This window comes from Trachemys scripta, chromosome 3 (assembly GCF_013100865.1).
Source record: "Trachemys scripta elegans isolate TJP31775 chromosome 3, CAS_Tse_1.0, whole genome shotgun sequence".
Taxonomy (NCBI): domain Eukaryota; kingdom Metazoa; phylum Chordata; order Testudines; family Emydidae; genus Trachemys; species Trachemys scripta.
In genome coordinates, this window is record NC_048300.1 from 111,303,187 (window position 1) to 111,321,317 (window position 18,131).

The window sequence follows — 18,131 nt, forward strand, 5'->3', positions numbered from 1 at the left end:
CTACATTTTTTAAAAGTAAAAATATTTAAAATATTTGAAGTTATGACAAGCTATTCTCAGGCCTAAGCTTATGAAATTTATTAAAATAATTGCATTTAAAAATACACAAGCAGTGCATGTTTGCTACTGAAGTTTCAAAGAACGTCAAACCACTGAACTGGTAGAACTTGGAAATCACTGGCTAAGCACCTGGAATCAGAGTTTGTTGTAGTGCTAAAGCAGAAGTAGCCTCTGCTGCAGATGCAGAGAGAATATTTTCTTCATATTAGTTCAATCAACTAGTTCGTTCAAAGGTGAGAAACCTGTTGGGAGTTGAAAAAGAGTAGGAAAGCTTTTTTCCCCCCCTCTTCCAATCTATGAATAAAAGCTAGCTGTGAGAGGATGAGATCTAATAGTTCTAAAATCTTGAAGGACGGTGACCAGAAACAAATCAGTTCAATTCAGTAACTACATGTAATAATTCCTTTAATACATATTTTGATAAACTTTCTTATTCTGTAACCAGCATAGTTATGGTAGTTTATTAAATAAAAACAATATTAAAATGCTGTCTGTGCATTTATAATTGAATTCCAATTACCATGCAAATATAGTTTAACACAAGTCACAAGTAAAAGAAATCAATTTAGTAAAAAAATGTGTCATTCACCATTTTATAATAAAAAATGTAAAAATTAAGAATCTGAATAAATGTACGTTAATCTTTTGTGACAGACTGTACCCTTATGTTCACCACTTTTACAAGACTATGATAAATTTTGTATTAACTGTGCATTGTGAGGTACTGTTTGAAAACTCAAAATGTACTAAATATTATTGTCCTGGTAAAATGTGTGCAGCAACATTGTATGTAAAGTTATAAGATTTTACTGTAGGACACTGCTGAGACATGCTCCAAGTTAGGAAAACAGCCCAAACCAGTTCCTCAGAGACAAAAGGTTAGCCGGAACCTGAGCCAGGTGTCAACATAATCAAGTGAACTATTACCAGGTTGAGTGGCCATTCTTTAACAGGAAGAAGGATGTGAGTAAGAAATTTACATTTTGGCAGTGGAACAGCTGGGGGTTTCCACATAAGCAGACTGGCTGTCACCTGAACCTCAGCTGGAGAGGATTCTCAAAGAGTAAAAGATATAAAAATGAGAAACAGAGGACACAAATCACCTCTTTCCCCTCATCTCCACTCACAGCATCAACAATGTTTGAAAGATAAAGGACGCATCAGTGAACTAAGGGAGTGGTCCTGACTAAAGGAGTTCAGCCAGTGAAAGTATGTGGTGAAAAAAACCTTTGCTTTGAATTCATTTAGCTTCATAAATTAGGGATTAGTTTGCGTTTACCTTTTATTTCTTTGTAACTATTTTATGCCTCATTACCTGTAATCACTTAAAATCTATCTTTCTGTAGTTAATAAACTAGTTTTATCTAAACCAGTGTGTGTTTGGATTGAAGTGTCTGGAACCCGAGATAACAGGGTTTGTGCATATCATTTTCTATTAATGAAATGATGGACTTTCTATGAGCTTGTACTGCACGGAAAGAAAAAGAGTTGGGCAGTACAAGACGCACATTTCTGGGGACAAGTCTGGGACTGAGAATGTGCTGGTTTCACTCTGCAACGTAATTCAGGAGTGGCTGGCTAGAAGAACTCAGATAATTCAGCTGGGAGTGATTTTGCATGCTAGAGGCTGTATGTGAACAGGCAAGGAGTGGTTGTTCTCAAAGCAAAGCAGTGTGTTGAGAGGACACAGCTGTTCAACTATCCAGATTGTCACATCTATATAAAAAGAAGAACAGGAGTACTTGTGGCACCTTAGAGACTAACAAATTTATTAGAGCATAAGCTTTCGTGGACTACAGCCCACTTCTTCGGATGCATCCAAAGAAGTGGGCTGTAGTCCACGAAAGCTTATGCTCTAATCAATTTGTTAGTCTCTAAGGTGCCACAAGTACTCCTGTTCTTCTTTTTGCGGATACAGACTAACACGGCTGCTACTCTGAAACCTCACATCTATATAGTTACTTTAAATGTGCATAGATGGAGTGTATTCTCCTGGTTAACAAAAAGTAGCAAAGGCTATATTTAGTTGCAAATTAAGATTTCACTGGTTACCAACCTACCAGTATCAACCATTCTTTAGGAACTATCTCAAAGGTACAAATGCAAAACAAGATTAAAATCAGTCATTTAAAATCAGCAAGCAGAAAGATCTTGATTTAAATCAATTTTAATCAAGGTTTCCCATTTGCTGATTTAAATCATAATTAAAATCAGTGATTTAAATCAATCCACTCCAGATGATATTGGTTAGCATGCTTGGCAGCAGTAAAAAAATAACAGTTACTGCTTAACACATCACCATTCATGGGGTTTAACTGAAGAAACTATTTGTATAAAATGTATGAAATATCTAAATTAGAACACTAAAAAAAAGTGAGGGAAAGCAACAGAACACCTCTGTTTATCAGAATGAATGGAACTCATTAGAGCAAGAAACTTAAGTGATGGGAGGAGGGCAGGAGGAGAATTCTCACCACCAGAGAGAAATACCTAGCTTACGGCTTGTAATCAGCCCATCTGTGCCTTCAAATTCAGTTAATAGAGTCACTGAACTTACAGTTGTAAGATTAAGTAGGACAATAAATCCCTGGTCCTGCCAGTGCAGGACTGTCCATTTTCTACTACTAGCTGGTATATCCACCGTCCACCTTAAGCTGAGGAGAAGCAGATACAACATGAGTCTACAACAGAATATTTTTGATGAAGCATAAATTGTAATGAATTCCACTGCTAAAAAGGGGTCTGCCATAGCCACCACTAAAGAACTGGTTTATCATTGTAAACAGAATGCACCAATGACACTTTATAGGTATGGCCTCTACATAGAACGCACTGGGCAAGATACACAGCTGATGTAAACTGGTGTAGATCCATTGCCTTTAGTGGAGCCTCTTCCAATTTACACCAGCCGAGAATCTAGTCCAATTAATGCACAAGGATCATGATGCTGTCAATCACTATTATAGGAAATATTAAATGCTGAGAAATACTGGAGACTAAGTAAACAACCAAACTTAAAAAGAAAAACTTTTCGAATTCTACACCTTAATTAAATGGAAGCTAACGGTACGAGATTATCTGACAATAGGAGAACAACCTCAAGCAATTCCAGCTACAGTAGAACCTCAGAGTTGGGAACACCTTGGGAATGGAGGTTGTTCGTAACTCTGAACAAAACATAATGGTTGTTCTTTCAGAAGTTTATAACCAAACATGAACTTAATACAGCTTTAAAACTTTACTATGCAGAAGAAAAATGCTGTTTTTGACCATATGAATTTAAATGAAATGAGCACAGAAACAGTTTCCTTACCTCGTCAAATCCTTTTTTAAAACATTTTTGTAGTAATTTACATTTAACACAATACTGTACAGCACAGTACTTGTTTGTTTTTTGGGAGAGTTTTTTGATCTCTGCTGCCTGATTGTGTACATCCAGTTTCAAATGAGGTGTGTGGTTGACTGGCAGTTCATAACTCTGGTGTTTGTAACATTGAGGTTTTACTGTACCTTTTCATGTTATTTTGGTATATTTCATGATATTTTTCTTCAGGGTGAGAACCGGTACTCCAAATCCACCTCAAAACACTGCAGATCCTCTGTTTACTCCCTCCAAGAAATCTTTTACTCTACATGTGTTATAAAAATTAGACTAAAAAAAACTTTAAAAAAAGCTATTGTTCTACTAGGTTATTTGGATATTGAATTCAACCACTAATGTGAAACGGAGTGTTCTGTCCATTTATGCACGAATTTCAATACACACTAACTATGGAGTCACTCCAGTATCTGTACTGAGAATATACGTAAACACAAATACAGGCAGATCTAGCTAGTCCGCAAATACTAGTCTCAGTTCCCATCTGGATTTAAAAAAATCAAATACATATATGAGGCCTTATTATCAGGCCAGTAATAAATAACCCTGGCATCTGCATTCAGATGTCTAACAAAGACTGGACACTGGGGACATATGCTGGTTTCTGCAGAGCATAAATTGTGTATATATCCTGCCGAATCAGGCACTCAGTCTTGAGAAGGAAGGGGAGAGTAGAAGATAGAATAAACAGGCGTAAAAACATACTATTTCTAAATCTTAGAACTGGAGCAAGTTTTTAAACAGTTATTTCTGATATAAAAGCTTCAGTTGTTATAATGGAATCTGTTTTATGGTCGTTGTTTTGCCCTGCTATGTAGCATGTAATCAGTAATGCAGCACATGATTTACCATTAATGCACTTAATTGGAGTCAGATGATGCTTTTATAAATGTAAATGAACTGTGTATTCCCCCCCCCCCCGTTTTCAGTGACCAACGGGATTCACAATCCCTGCCATAATAAACCCAAGTTAGGCTACATCTATGCTACAAGCACTACAGCTGCCGAGACATCACAGTAGCACAGCCGTGTAGACACTTGCTACAGCAATGGAAGGGGGTTTTCCATTGCTGTAGTAAATCCACCTCATTAAGAGGTGGAAGCTAGGTCAATGGAGGAATTCTTCCACTGACCTAGCAACGTCTATACTGAGGCTTAGGGTCAGCTTAACTACACCCCTACATGACATAGTGAGGTCAACCTAAGTTTTAGGTGTAGAGCAGGCCTTGGTCTGATCATCCTGTTTTCTACAACTCAGCTAAACAAAGGCTACACAGGGTAGAGATGAAATTCTGCTAATTTGTTTTTGGACACCAGAGGCTTAGTCTTACTGCTTTCCCTGGAAACCGGGGACAAAATCCCTTTAAAAAAAAAAAAATCTGCTGGTTGAAGGCAGGGTGAAAGATTGTTCCTTTCCTCACTTTGCCTATCACTTCAGCTGTATGTATTCCCCCCCCCCTTTCTCTGATTTCTTTTAATAATTTTTAAATAGACGGTCTGCCTATTATCAGAGACATGTGCAGGTTTTTCTAGCTGAAACATTTGCTTCTAAACAGCAAGTTTGCCAGCCTGCCAAGTCTGCTGCAAAAAAACTTTCCCTTTTTATATAAACTCTAAAATTGAAATCAGGATTGCATGGTAAAAAACAAATTCAAAACACTTTAAAGCACAGACTTCGTTATTTCTAAAAACAGATTTTTGTTTAAGATAAGCATTTTCCTTCCAAAACAGGAATTAAAATGCTGCTGGAGATATTTCACTTTGATCATATGGCACTCCACTTCCTCACTACATCCCTCCAATTCTTTCATGAGTCCCAGACCTAAATGCCAATTCATTTTGCTATAGGGCTAACAGTCAGGAAATCCCACTTCTCTACACTAAAGGGTTGTTTTAATTTATACTATACTCCATATATGCTATTTTCCTACAAGTTACATTATGTTGTCTCCCCTTTATAGCCTTCTTCAATCCTGCCCCAAGTAGTGATTGGTCAAGAACTAGCATTATAAGAATCTCTTCAAAATTTTCTATAGTATAATGAGTTCTGGATTCACAACTACAAGAACCAAACAAACCCTTACAGTTTTAGTTCAAGGCCAGATCCAAAACTGGAATGAAACTATTTTCCAGTTCTGGTTCAGAGATACTTGAAAGTTCCCAAGAACAGACTCTCTGCACAAGATGGTGAAAATCTTACAGGTGTAGCTGATCTCACAAGATTTCCACCATATGGCAGAATTCACAAGCTGAGCTGAAATCTCGTAAATATCAGCTCAATTTCAGCATTTTCCACCTTCCTGAATGAAGGAATTATCAGGAGACAAGCTCATAAGAAACTGATGCCATTTAATACGTAACATTCCCCTGATTCAGACAACCAAATTATACGCTAAATTTACTCTGCAGCCTAATGTTTTCTCCTCAGCAATCTTGAGTCCTAATTAGATTCAAACCATTCTGGTTTTATTTTTCAATTTTCTGCTCTGAGATTTATTGGAATTCCATTATATTTTGCTACCCATACATTTTTTGTTTCCACATCTTGTACTAGAGCAACATAAAAAAAGCCTGTTTCCCTTCTGTAACAGCCTGAAATACGTTAGGACCATGTACATCAATGCAGAATTCTCTGATTGAGTCATCCTAGGTTCAGGTACTCAAACCTTACATTAAAATTCCAGGTAATTACTACTAAATTATGCTGGCAGGTGGCTCCAATTAGCTCCATCCATATTTAGGAGCTCAGAGTGTCACAGGGAAGTAGTGAGCTAAAACAGAGGTTGCCCCAGAGAGAAATCCTACAGGAAAATTCAGTGAGTAAACGTAGGCCGAGGTTTTGCATTGTACTACTCCTATTGACTTATCAAGAAAATATAGCCACAAGAGCACTTACAAACAAGGAAATGAAGAGTTAAGGACATCAAATCTTATACAGCCCGAACAGGGAGAAATGTATTGTTATCATAACACAACAAATTTAACTCTGATCCAAGGATTACTGGGGCTGGATGTATTTGTTACCTCCACATCAGTATTTAAACAGTATTTCCTCAAAAAATATTTTTTTTTTGGTGGGGTTTTTTTTGCTGTAACAATAGAAATGTTGTTGTTTCTTGCAGATACATAACAATACAAAGTGGTAAAATATCGATTTTTTTTGTAAAATTATGTATATGGACTTGCATTTAGGTCTTACCAATAGGCCTCATTAATACATACATACATATAAATGTAACCTTTTTCAGTCAGATTTCTGTGTGTGTCGTATATTTAGAGATCACAGAGGCATGAGTAGTATTTTAATTTTGGACAGTTGCATTGTGATAAGCCTGATGAACTATACATGTCTTTGTACTGATAAGAATTAATTATTTGCATTACTGTAGTATTAGTCATGGAATAGTAAGTTAATGCTTTAGCATGAAGATAGCATGGAATTTGTAATATCTTTGTGCCACTTAGGTTTTGAAGAGAGTCAAAACCTGGGTTGGTTCAGATCCAGGTTAAATTTATCCAAACCAAAACTCAGATACAGGGGTTCATTGAAAAAAAAAAAAAAAAAAAGTTCTTGTTTTGGCCCATCTCTCCCTTGTAGTTTTAGAAAAAGGCAAAGTCACAGTGTCTGGACACTGAAACTCGCTTTTTGCAAGTGAAATGATGCAAATCAATTTCCTATTAGAAAGTTTTAAAAAAAGAACAAGGATAATTGGAAAATATGCAAAATCATTAATCGCTTTGCTAGGTCCCAAAACTAGCAAGTAAGGCCTTGTCTACACTACGAGAGTAGTTCGATTTTACTTAAATCGAATATTTGGAATCGATATTGCAAAGTCGAACGTGTGTGTCCACACTAAGGACAGTAATTCGACTTTGTGAGTCCACACTAACGGGGAAAGCGTCGACATTGGAAGCGGTGCACTGAGGGCAGCTATCCCACAGTTCCCGGAGTCCCCGCCGCCCATTGGAATTCTGGGTGGAGCCGCAAATGCCTTCTGGGTAAAAAAAAAAGGGGCCAGGGTGCTTTTGGGTAACTGTCGTCATCCGTCCATCACTCCCGCCCTCCCTCCCTCCCTGAAAGCGCCGGCGGGAAATCATTTCGCGCACTTTTCAAGTCATTGACAGCGCGGACGCCACAGCACTGTGAGCATGGAGCCCACTGCAACCATCGCTGCAGTTGTGGCCGCTCTCAACGCCTCGCAGCTTATCATACAGGTTGCCCTGAGGCAGATGCAGAAAAGTCAGGCGAGGAGGCTACGTCAACGCGGTGATGACCTGAAGTCTGAGAGTAGCACAGACCTCTCAGAAAGCAGGGGACCCAGCGCCGAGGACATCACGGTGGCAATGGGTCATGTTGATGCTGTGAAACGGCGATTCTGGGCACGGGAAACAAGCACTGAGTGGTGGGACCGCATAGTGCTGCAGGTCTGGGATGAATCACAGTGGCTGCGAAACTTCCGCATGCGGAAGGGAACTTTCCTTGAACTTTGTGAGTTGCTGTCCCCTGCCCTGAAGCGCAATGACACCCGGATGCGACCAGCCCTGACTGTCCAGAAGCGAGTGGCCATAGCCCTCTGGAAGCTTGCAACGCCTGACAGCTACCGGTCAGTCGCGAGCCAGTTTGGGGTGGGCAAATCTACCGTGGGGGTTGTTGTGATGCAAGTAGCCAAGGCAATCGTTGATGTACTGCTGCCAAAGGTAGTGACCCTGGGAAACTTGGAGGCGATCATAGATGGCTTCGCAGCGATGGGATTCCCAAACTGCGGTGGGGCCATAGATGGAACTCACATCCCTATCCTGGCACCGTACCACCAGGCCAGCCAGTACATTAACAGAAAGGGCTACTTTTCCATGGTGCTGCAAGCACTGGTGGACCACAGGGGACGTTTTACCAACATCAATGTCGGATGGCCGGGCAAGGTTCATGACGCTCGTGTTTTCAGGAACTCTGGTCTGTTTAGACGGCTGCAGCAAGGTATTTACTTCCCGGACCACAAAATAACTGTTGGGGATGTGGAGATGCCTATAGTCATCCTCGGGGACCCAGCCTACCCGCTAATGCCCTGGCTCATGAAGCCCTATACAGGTGCCCTGGACACTGAAAAAGAACTCTTCAACTACCGGCTGAGCAAGTGCAGAATGGTGGTGGAGTGTGCTTTTGGACGTCTCAAGGGGAGATGGAGAAGCTTGCTGACTCGCTGTGATCTCAGCGAAACCAATATCCCCATTGTTATAGCAGCTTGCTGTGTGCTCCACAATCTCTGTGAGAGCAAGGGGGAGACCTTTATGGCGGGGTGGGAGGTTGAGGAAATTAGCCTGGCTGCTGATTACTCACAGCCAGACAGCCGGGCGATTAGAAGAGACCAGCGGGAAGCGCTGTGCATCCGGGAGGCTTTGAAAGCAAAGTTCCTGAGTGAGCAGGGTAACCTGTGACTTTCTAATTTTGTGTACAGAGAAGCCTTCACCCCACTTCCAACACACGTTTCAAAATAAAAATAGTTCTACTTTGTTAAAGCACACCGTTTTCTTTAATACTGTTTTCGCGGGAATTTTTTAAAACTGGGACGCAGACTGTGGTGCGGAGCGGGTGTAGTGTAGTCGCGCGAATGCAGCTTCTAAACTCAAGGACTGACAGGCTCCGCTGCGGTGGGATGGTTCTTTCAACGGAGCCTGTCACCCCTCCTGATACGGACTGTGTGTATGGGGGGTCTATGTGAGTTTGTGGCAGGGGTGGGACGGTTACAGATCCCCTGCTGTGTGGCTCTGTGATCCTGCCTAAGGACCGCCGCTTAAGATCTCTAACTGCCCTCCCCTGACACAAAGTCACAGAGCAACCCACCCCCCACCACATAACATGAAAAGAACCTCCCAGACTAACCAGGGTAAGTAGTCACTGCATCACTGCACTATGTATGTGCCCTGCTGCTGTGCCTGCCCCCTACTATGTACCCTGCCAAAGGTGACTGTCCTGTCCAATTACCAACCCCCTTTCCCCCCCCCTCCTCCAAAAGAACATGATGGAAACAGTAGTTAACAGAAACATATTTTTTATTATCAACTACACATGGGACTGGGAAGTGAAACTTGGACGGGGGCTTGTGTCAGGCGGGAAGGAAAGAACTTGTCAAACTTTGGGGAATGAGAGCCTTCTGCTGCTCGAGCTCTCTGCAGGGGTGGAGTGAGAGTTAGCAGGGACTCTGCCGCCTCTCCTTCTGTGCACTTTGGGTGAAGGGAGTATGGGACTTGGTGGCGGGGGAGGGCGGTTAGAGATGGACTGCAGCGGGGCTCTGTCCTCCTGCCTCCGTTCCTGCAGAACATCCACAAGGCGCCGGAGCGTGTCCGTTTGCTCCCTCAGTAGTCCAAGCAGGGTTTGAGTCGCCTGCTGGTCTTCCTGACGCCACCTCTCCTCCCGATCCATGTTGGCTTGGTGCATTTGGGACAAGTTCTCCCGCCACTGGGTCTGCTGTGCTGCCTGGGCTCGGGAGCAGGCTATAAGCTCTGAGAACATGTCCTCCCGTGTCCTCTTCTTCTTATGCCTAATCCTCCCTAGCCTCTGGGAGTGTGATGACAGGCTAGGTTGTGAGACAGTCGCAGATGGGGCTGTGGGAATGGGAAAAAGGGAGTGAATTCCTCAGAAAGATAAATGTAGTTGTGAACAAAGAACATAGTCTTTCTCTGTGAACAGGACCATGCACAGCACCTATCACATGCGCACTCAGCACAAGGTCGAATTCTCGGCCTTCGCATTCAGTGTCTGGGGTTTTGCAGAGCACTTTTGAGAACCCTGTCAGGACAACGGAATTGCTCTTGCACGCAGACATGGTAAGCCGTAGATTCGTGGCAGCTTAAAACTTTAATATTAGCAATGGCCTCATTTCACATTGAAATCAATGTCGGTCCCTGCTGCCAGCAATCCGGCAAGCAGGAAGTCTGCTCCTGTCCCACACCCTCGCGGCTGTCCCCGGGAACGATCCCTTTCGGCTGACCCTCTCCCGCCTCCACCGCGTGGCTGCAAACCAGCGGTTACAGTTCTGTAAAGGAACGGTAAAGCAGTCCCAACACTAACATTCCCCTACCTCATTCAAAGCAGGTCATCATGAGCGACATCACCCTCATGAGGATCTCTGAGAGCGACAGACAGAGAATGCTCCGGGAAAGCCTTCAAAGACCAGGGCCGTATGCCGCCATGCTGTGCCAAGCAATGATTCCAGAGTACTTGCTAGTCTCGTGGCGCGGCAACGTGTCCTACTACGGAGGACCCAATAAGGCCGCTCTCCCCAAGAACCTAATGCAGCGGATTTCAAATTACCTGCAGGAGAGCTTCCTTGAGATGTCCCAGGAGGATTTCTGCTCCATCCCCGGACATATAGACCGCATCTTACTGTAGCTGCAGTAGCAGGGACTAAACAGTAGAGCGGCTTGGGCAGGACAATCATGCAAAACCGGACATTGCTAGATTTTTTTCGAATAGTTGCACTGCCCATGACTGAACCGTTAAGTTAATCAAACTAATCATGAGAAACCCATTTTTTAAATTGTTAATAATCATGTTCTGTTACAAATAAATGTTTAGATGTTTACAACACTTACTGGATGATCCTTCACCAGATTCTGTGTCTGGGGTAACGGCTGGGGAGGGTTGGTAGGGGATCTCTGTAAGGGTGATGAAGAGATCCTGGCTGTCGGGGAAATCAGCGTTGTGAGCGCTGTCGACTGCCTCGTCCTCCTCATCTCCTTCCTCATCTTCCCCGTCCGCTAACATGTCCGAGGATCCGGCCGTGGACACTATCCCATCCTCAGAGTCCACAGTCAGTGGTGGGGTAGTGGTGGCGGCCGCACCGAGGATGGAATGCAGTGCCTCGTAGAAACGGGATGTCTGGGGATGGGATCCGGAGCGTCCGTTTGCCTCTTTGGTCTTCTGGTAGCCTTGCCTCAGCTCCTTGATTTTCACGCGGCACTGCGTTACATCCCGGCTGTATCCTCTCTCTGCCATGTCTTTAGAGATCTTCTCATAGATCTTTGCATTCCGTCTTTTGGATCGCAGCTCGGAAAGCACGGACTCATCGCCCCACACAGCGATGAGATCCAAGACTTCCCGATCAGTCCATGCTGGGGCCCTCTTTCTATTCTGAGATTGCACTGCCATCAGTGCTGGAGAGCTCTGCATCGTTGCCAGTGCTGCTGAGCTCGCCACGATGTCCAGACAGGAAATGAGATTCAAACTGGCCAGACAGGAAAAGGAATTCAAATTCAAATTTTCCCGGGGCTTTTCCTGTGTGGCAGTTCAGAACATCCGAGCTCTTACTGCTGTCCAGAGCGTCAACAGAGTGGTGCACTGTGGGATAGCTCCTGGAGCTATTAGCGTCGATTTCCATCCACACCTAGCCTAATTCGACATGGCCATGTCGAATTTAGCGCTACTCCCCTCGTCGGGGAGGAGTACAGAAGTCGAATTAAAGAGACCTCTATGTCGAACTAAATACCTTCGCGGTGTGGACGGGTGCAGGGTTAATTCGATGTAACGGCGCTAACTTCGACATAAACGCCTAGTGTAGACCAGGCCTAAGACTAAGGGTTTAAATTTCTTTGGGAAATGCAAAGATTTCCTCCAGAAGGGCTTTATGAACTCCAAATATTCTTACTAATAGTATCCAGGTCAAATGTCATTTGGCAACAAAGGCTAAATTTATACAAACATATTAGGTTATCTATCAAGGAAGTCACCATTTCAGATCAATAAGAAAGCTAACAGCTGGAGCTTTCATGATGGATTACCTATATCAGGGGTAGCCAAATTTGCTGATCCTCCGAGCCGCAGACGATAATCTTCAGAAGTTCAAGAGCCACAAGATACACACAATCTGTCCTGTGGGGCAGCACCTGCCGCAGCGCGGAGCTAAAGTCCCAAGACCTCCCTCCCCACAGGGCAGAAATCCCTAGCCCTACCATCCCACCACAGGGCAGAAAGCCCCAAACTTGAATCTTGCAGTACACTAGAAAGCTGTGAACAATTTTCTGGATTTATTATCTCTGTCTTGAATCCTCAGTATGAAAGGCTTTCTTCAGTGAAAAACAAGGAGTGCTGTAACATTTAATTTAAAACAAAAGAAAACTAATGTGTCCATACAGCTACTTAAGCCATCACTTGGAAAATGTACTTTTTAGAGTTTAGTTGGCATTAACATGGGTATTGCTATACAGTAACACTGTGTGACATTCTGTACCCCAAAGCAACACCCTGGCACCCCCATATTTACTATGGTGATATGATTACAATATGTTTTGTACAAAGTATGCCTTGTCAGGTATTATTCTAAAATCTTGATCTATTGAATATTAAATATCCTGTTGGCTATTAATGTGCTGTCATATGTGAAGTTATGAAGTTTTGCTATGTGTGCGAAATAGGTTGTGAAGTTGGAAACACACAACCAGCTTTTCAGGTACAACAATGGAGAAGCCAGACAGCGTTGATAGCCCATTAAGGGGAATACACACTCAAAGATTATCCCAGGAACTGTATACAATGGAGGCCTCTCATAGAGAGCATGTAGACAACGGAGACTGCTTCACTCATAGCAATAGATCTTTCCAGCAAGCTGGAAGAACCTATAAAAGAGGGGAAATGACATCATTTAGCCTCACTCCCCCCACATCTCAACACCTGGAAACACGTCTGAGAACAAAGACTGAAAAGATTTTACCTTTATATCTTGGGTAACCAATTTTGATCTGTACACTTACTACTTATAATCACTTAAAATCTATCTTTCTGTAGTTAATAAATCTGTTTCATATCTTACCTCAAATAGTGTGTTTTGCTTGAAGTGCTTGGGGAATCTGCTCAGTGTACAAAAGCTGGTGCACGTCTACTTTCCTTTGTAGAAGTGGTGGACTGGGTAATAAACTTACATTGGTCAGGCTTCTGACCAAAGCAGGATGGTAAAGCCCTGGGATCCTAGACTGGGGAGCAGGGGGAACTGGCTGGAAACTCTATTGTTGGTTCATGAGTGGCTGGTAAAAGCAGCTGTGTGTGTCCCTGCCTGTGGATGTCTGTTAAGTGCAGGACCTGGAGCATAACAGTGTGAGAGGGAGCCCAGGTTAGTGAGACAGAGGGCTCAGCGGTACTCCAGTTCCAGGTTTCACCCCTGGGAACCTATCACAGAGTGCCATCAGTTTTTAACAGATGAAAATTAGACAAAAAGGCCAGGTTTCCAGAAATGTGTGAGCAGACATGCTCGCAAAGTTTGTGCACACATTTTTGTGAGCCCACATTTCTAAATGTGCCCTCAACAAAATGTTAATTAGAATAGGGCATTTGTCAGAAAAGTTACTTCTGTTTTGTATTACAATTGCTTTGCAGTATTTTAGCACACACAGTATATACCTACACATTGGAACTTAAAGTCTAGATTTTTCATGACTACATGTTCTTAGACAGGTTCTTATCAATTGCTTACTTTTAAACCAAAGGACTGCATTTGTAAACCCCCCCCCCCCCATGTCTTGCTGGGTGTTAAAGATGCTCTTTTGGGGGGTAATGAATGAATGGAGTGGAGAGCTGCTGCTACTGTTAGTGATGCTAACACAGAGTATGTCTACAAAAGTATATGGGCAATTCTTGATTTAGTGCAAAGCGGAACAACAGGATCTGGCCCAAGAGGCAAGTATAGCTGAACCACTTGGTAATAGTAGCCATATGGTAATTAAATTTAACAACCTTGTAGGGGGGTTAAAATACCAAAGAAACCCACCACAGTAGCATTTAACTTCAAAAAGGGGAACTACACAAAAATAAGAAAGCTATTTAAATGGAAATTAAAAGGAACAGTCACAAGGGTGAAATGCCTGCAAAGTACATGGAGACTATTTAAAAACAGCATAATAGAGGCTTAAACTAAATATATAGACCACAAAAAAACAGTAAGAGGACCAAAAAATGCCACCCTGGCTGAACAGCAGAGTAAAAGAACCAGTTAGAGGTAAAAAGGCATTCTCTAAAAATTGGAAGTTAAATCCTACTGAGGAAAATAGAAAGAAGTATAGAAACTCTAGTAAGTCAAGTATAATGAGACAGAACAAGAAAGAATTTGAAAAGTAACTAGTTAAGGACATAAAAACTAACAGCAATTTTTTTTTTTAAGTACATCAGAAGCTTACCAAACAATCTGTGTGGGCCACTGGACGATCAAGGTGCTAAAGAAACATTTAAAGGAGACCAGGTTGTTGCCGAGTAGCTAAATGAATTCTATGCAGTGGTCTTCACTGCAAAGGATGTTAGGGAGATTCCCACACCTGAGCCATTCTTTTTAGGTGACAAATCTGAGGAATTGTCCCAGATTGAGACATCAATAGAAGAGGTTTTGGAACAAATTGATAAATTAAACAGTAATAAGTCACCAAGACCAAATGGTATTCACCCAAGAGTTCTAAAGAAACTCAAATATGAAATTGCAGAACTTCTAACTGTGGTATGTAACCCATCAGTTAAATCAACATCTATTATCTGATGACTGGAGGGTAGTTAAGGTAATGATGATTTTTTAAAAAGGCTTCAGAGTTGATCCTGGCAATTACAGGCCAGTAAGCCTAACTTCAGTACCAGGCATTTAGTTGAAACTAAAGTAAAGAACAAAATTATCACACACATAAATGAACAGGATATATTGGGGAAGAATCAAGATAGCTCCTGTAAAGAGAAATCATGCCTCAATCTATTAGAATTCTTTGAGAGTCAACAAGCACGTGGATAAGGATTATCCTGCTGATAAACTGTACTTGAACTTTCAGAAAACTTTTGACAAGGTCCCTCACCAAAAGCTCTTAAGTAAACTAAGCAGTCATGGGATAAGAGGGAAGGTGTTCTTGTGGATCAGTAACTAGCTAAAAGATAGGAAACAAAGGGTAGGAATAAATGGTCAGTTTTCACAACGGAGAGAAGTAAACAGCAGAGTCCCCCAAGGATCTGTACTGGGACCTGTGCTATTCAACAAATTCATACATGATCTGGGAAAAAGGATGAACAGTGAGGTGGCAAAATTTGCCAACAATACAAAATTACTCAAGATAGTTAAGTCCAAAGCTGACTGAGAAGAGTTACAAAGGGATCTCCCTAAACTGGGTGGCTAGGCTACAAAATGGCAAATGAAATTCAATGCTGGTCAGTATAAGAACATAGGAACGGCCATACTGGGTCAGACCAAAGGTCCATCCAGCCCAGTATTCTGTCTGCCGACAATGGCCAATGCCGGGTGCCCCAGAGGGAGTGAACCTAACAGGTAATCATCAAGTGATCTCTCTCCTGCCATCCATCTCCACCCTCTGACAAAGAGAGCCTAGGACACCATTCCTTACCCATCCTGGTTACTAGTCATTAATGGACTTAACCTCTATGGGGTCTAAATTAGCTATTACCATTCTGGAGAGAGATCTTGGATTGTGGATAGTTCCCTGAAAACTTCTGCTCATTGTGCAGAGGCAGTCAAAAAAGATCACAGAATGTTAGGAACCATTAGGAAAGGGAGAAGATATCATAATGCCACTCTATAAAACCATGTTAACTAAATCCATGCCTACACCTTGAATACTGAGTGCAGTTCTGCTTGCCTCATCTCTAAAAAGATATATTAGAACTGGAAAAGGTGCAGAGAAGGGCAACAAACATGATTAGGGGGTATGGAACAGCTTCTAGAGGAGAACAGATTAAAAAGACTGACTGTTCATCTTAGAAAAAAAGACAACTAAAGAGGGATGTAATAGAGGTGGAAGTGTTATTTACCCCTTCACATAACACAAGAACTAGGGGTCACCCAAAGAAATTAATAGGCAACAGATTTAAAATAAACAAAAGGAAGCACTTCTTCATACAATGCATAGCTACCTTATGGAACTCAATGCCATGGGATATTGTGAATGCCAAAATTATAACTGGTTTCTAAAAAGAATTAGATAAATTAATGGAAGATAGGTCCATCAAAGACTATTATCCAAAAATGGTAAGGGACACAATCCCATGCTCTGGGTGTCCATAAACTTCCCATTGCCAGAAGCTGGGATTGGAGAACAGGATCACTCAAAATTGCCCTGTTCTGTTCATTTCCTTTGAAGCACCTGGCACCGGCCTCTGTCAGAAGACAGGGTACTAGGGTTAGAAGGACCACTGGTCTCACCCAGTATGGCCGCTCTTATGGCAAAAGCAAAGAGCACAACAGCTATCAGAAGACCCTAATATGGTTGCAGAGAGAAGGGGACAGGAAGGAAGAAGAGGATAGAGCAAAAGGAAAATAAATGTGTGGCGGGGTAGGGTGGGGGGAGAGAAGGGGCAAAAGGAAGGATGATGAGCTAAGCAAAGGGGATCAGAAGCAAGCAGAAAAGAGAAGGGAGGACAACAGTCTTCCCCAAATAAAATGTAGTAACTCTATAAAATACATTTTGAATAGGAGTTAACGATTCACCAGCATCACATGCTAGTTAAACTATGAGTAACAAACGAGAATGATAAGAAAAAAAAATTAGCATTTACAAGAGCATCCTCAAACTGATGCAGAAACACTAAGTAAATAATTTACTCCACCCAATAAACCTACAAGGTAAAGTAATATTATTCCCTTTTTACAGAATTGGCGAAAGAGAGACATTAAAATAACTTGCCCAAGGCCACAAAGAAAGCAGTCAGAAGTCCCCAGATTGTAAGTTAGGAATTCCTCTCACCCAGTCTCATAACTTCCTTCTAGTCCATGTTGACTCTCAAAACCAGTATAATACCTTTGAAAGTTAAAGTTCAATGAGGTGGCTGGCCATGAATGTGATAGCATTGATGATCAAAAACCAAAACTTTTGTCCTGAGGTACATTTTTGATATTTTAACATTTGCTTTCTTCCTCCTTTGGGATGAAAGTTGTAATGTCAGAAATTTACTCAGAATGGGAAGTTTACAAAAATGTAAATCCAGAAGTGTTGAAGTGTTTCATTTTGCTGTTTTCAATTGAAAGTATTTTGATATTCCTGAATCAAAATGTTTCACTGCTGCTTTTTTGAACTATGTCCACTCAAGCAGCCATGGAATCTCATGTTCCTCATGACCCCATTCTCCTCTCTTGGCCAGACAACATCTTCCATGATGCACCACGGTGGTTCAACCAAAGGGGAGATTGTGATTTAGTCTAGACTGCAGAATAGGACAGGGCAAGCGATGTCAAAACTACAAGTCCCATGAGGCCCTATAATAGGCACAGTTCAATGTCAAACTGACATGAAATTAAATGTTTTAATTCAGGATGACCCAACTCAAAAAATTTCATTTAGATAGCAAATCAAAAATAGACGATACAAATTTGGGGGGGCGGGGGGAAAAAGAGAATCAACATTTTTCTGCAGAAAACTTTTTTAAATGGAAAAAACATTGACAGAAAATTCTCAGTCAGCTGTAGATGAGCATTGTTTTGCATTAGTGCTTCAGAGGTCTAAGTCTGGTAGTGAGACAAACAGGAGGGTAACATCACTAGGACAATGCCCTTGTTTACTATATAAGACCACCAATGTGGTTTTCACTGCATTATCCAAAAAGAGCTTTCTGATTCTCCCACTAATCAAAACAGGTAGGGTGTGTGTGTGGGGGGGAGGGGGGGAGACGCAAAAATAATATGGGACCGAATGCAAAAGAGAAATGTAGAATTCCAGTGTTTAAATCTGA

At 42.0% G+C, this 18,131-nt stretch overlaps 1 protein-coding gene across 2 annotated transcripts in view; it reads right to left on the reverse strand.

Annotated features, from left to right (window-relative positions):
• The window catches only part of RNF217 (ring finger protein 217), a 111,602-nt gene that overhangs the window by 35,624 nt on the left and 57,847 nt on the right, over positions 1-18,131 (reverse strand). The gene's annotated exons all lie outside the window — the stretch shown is intronic.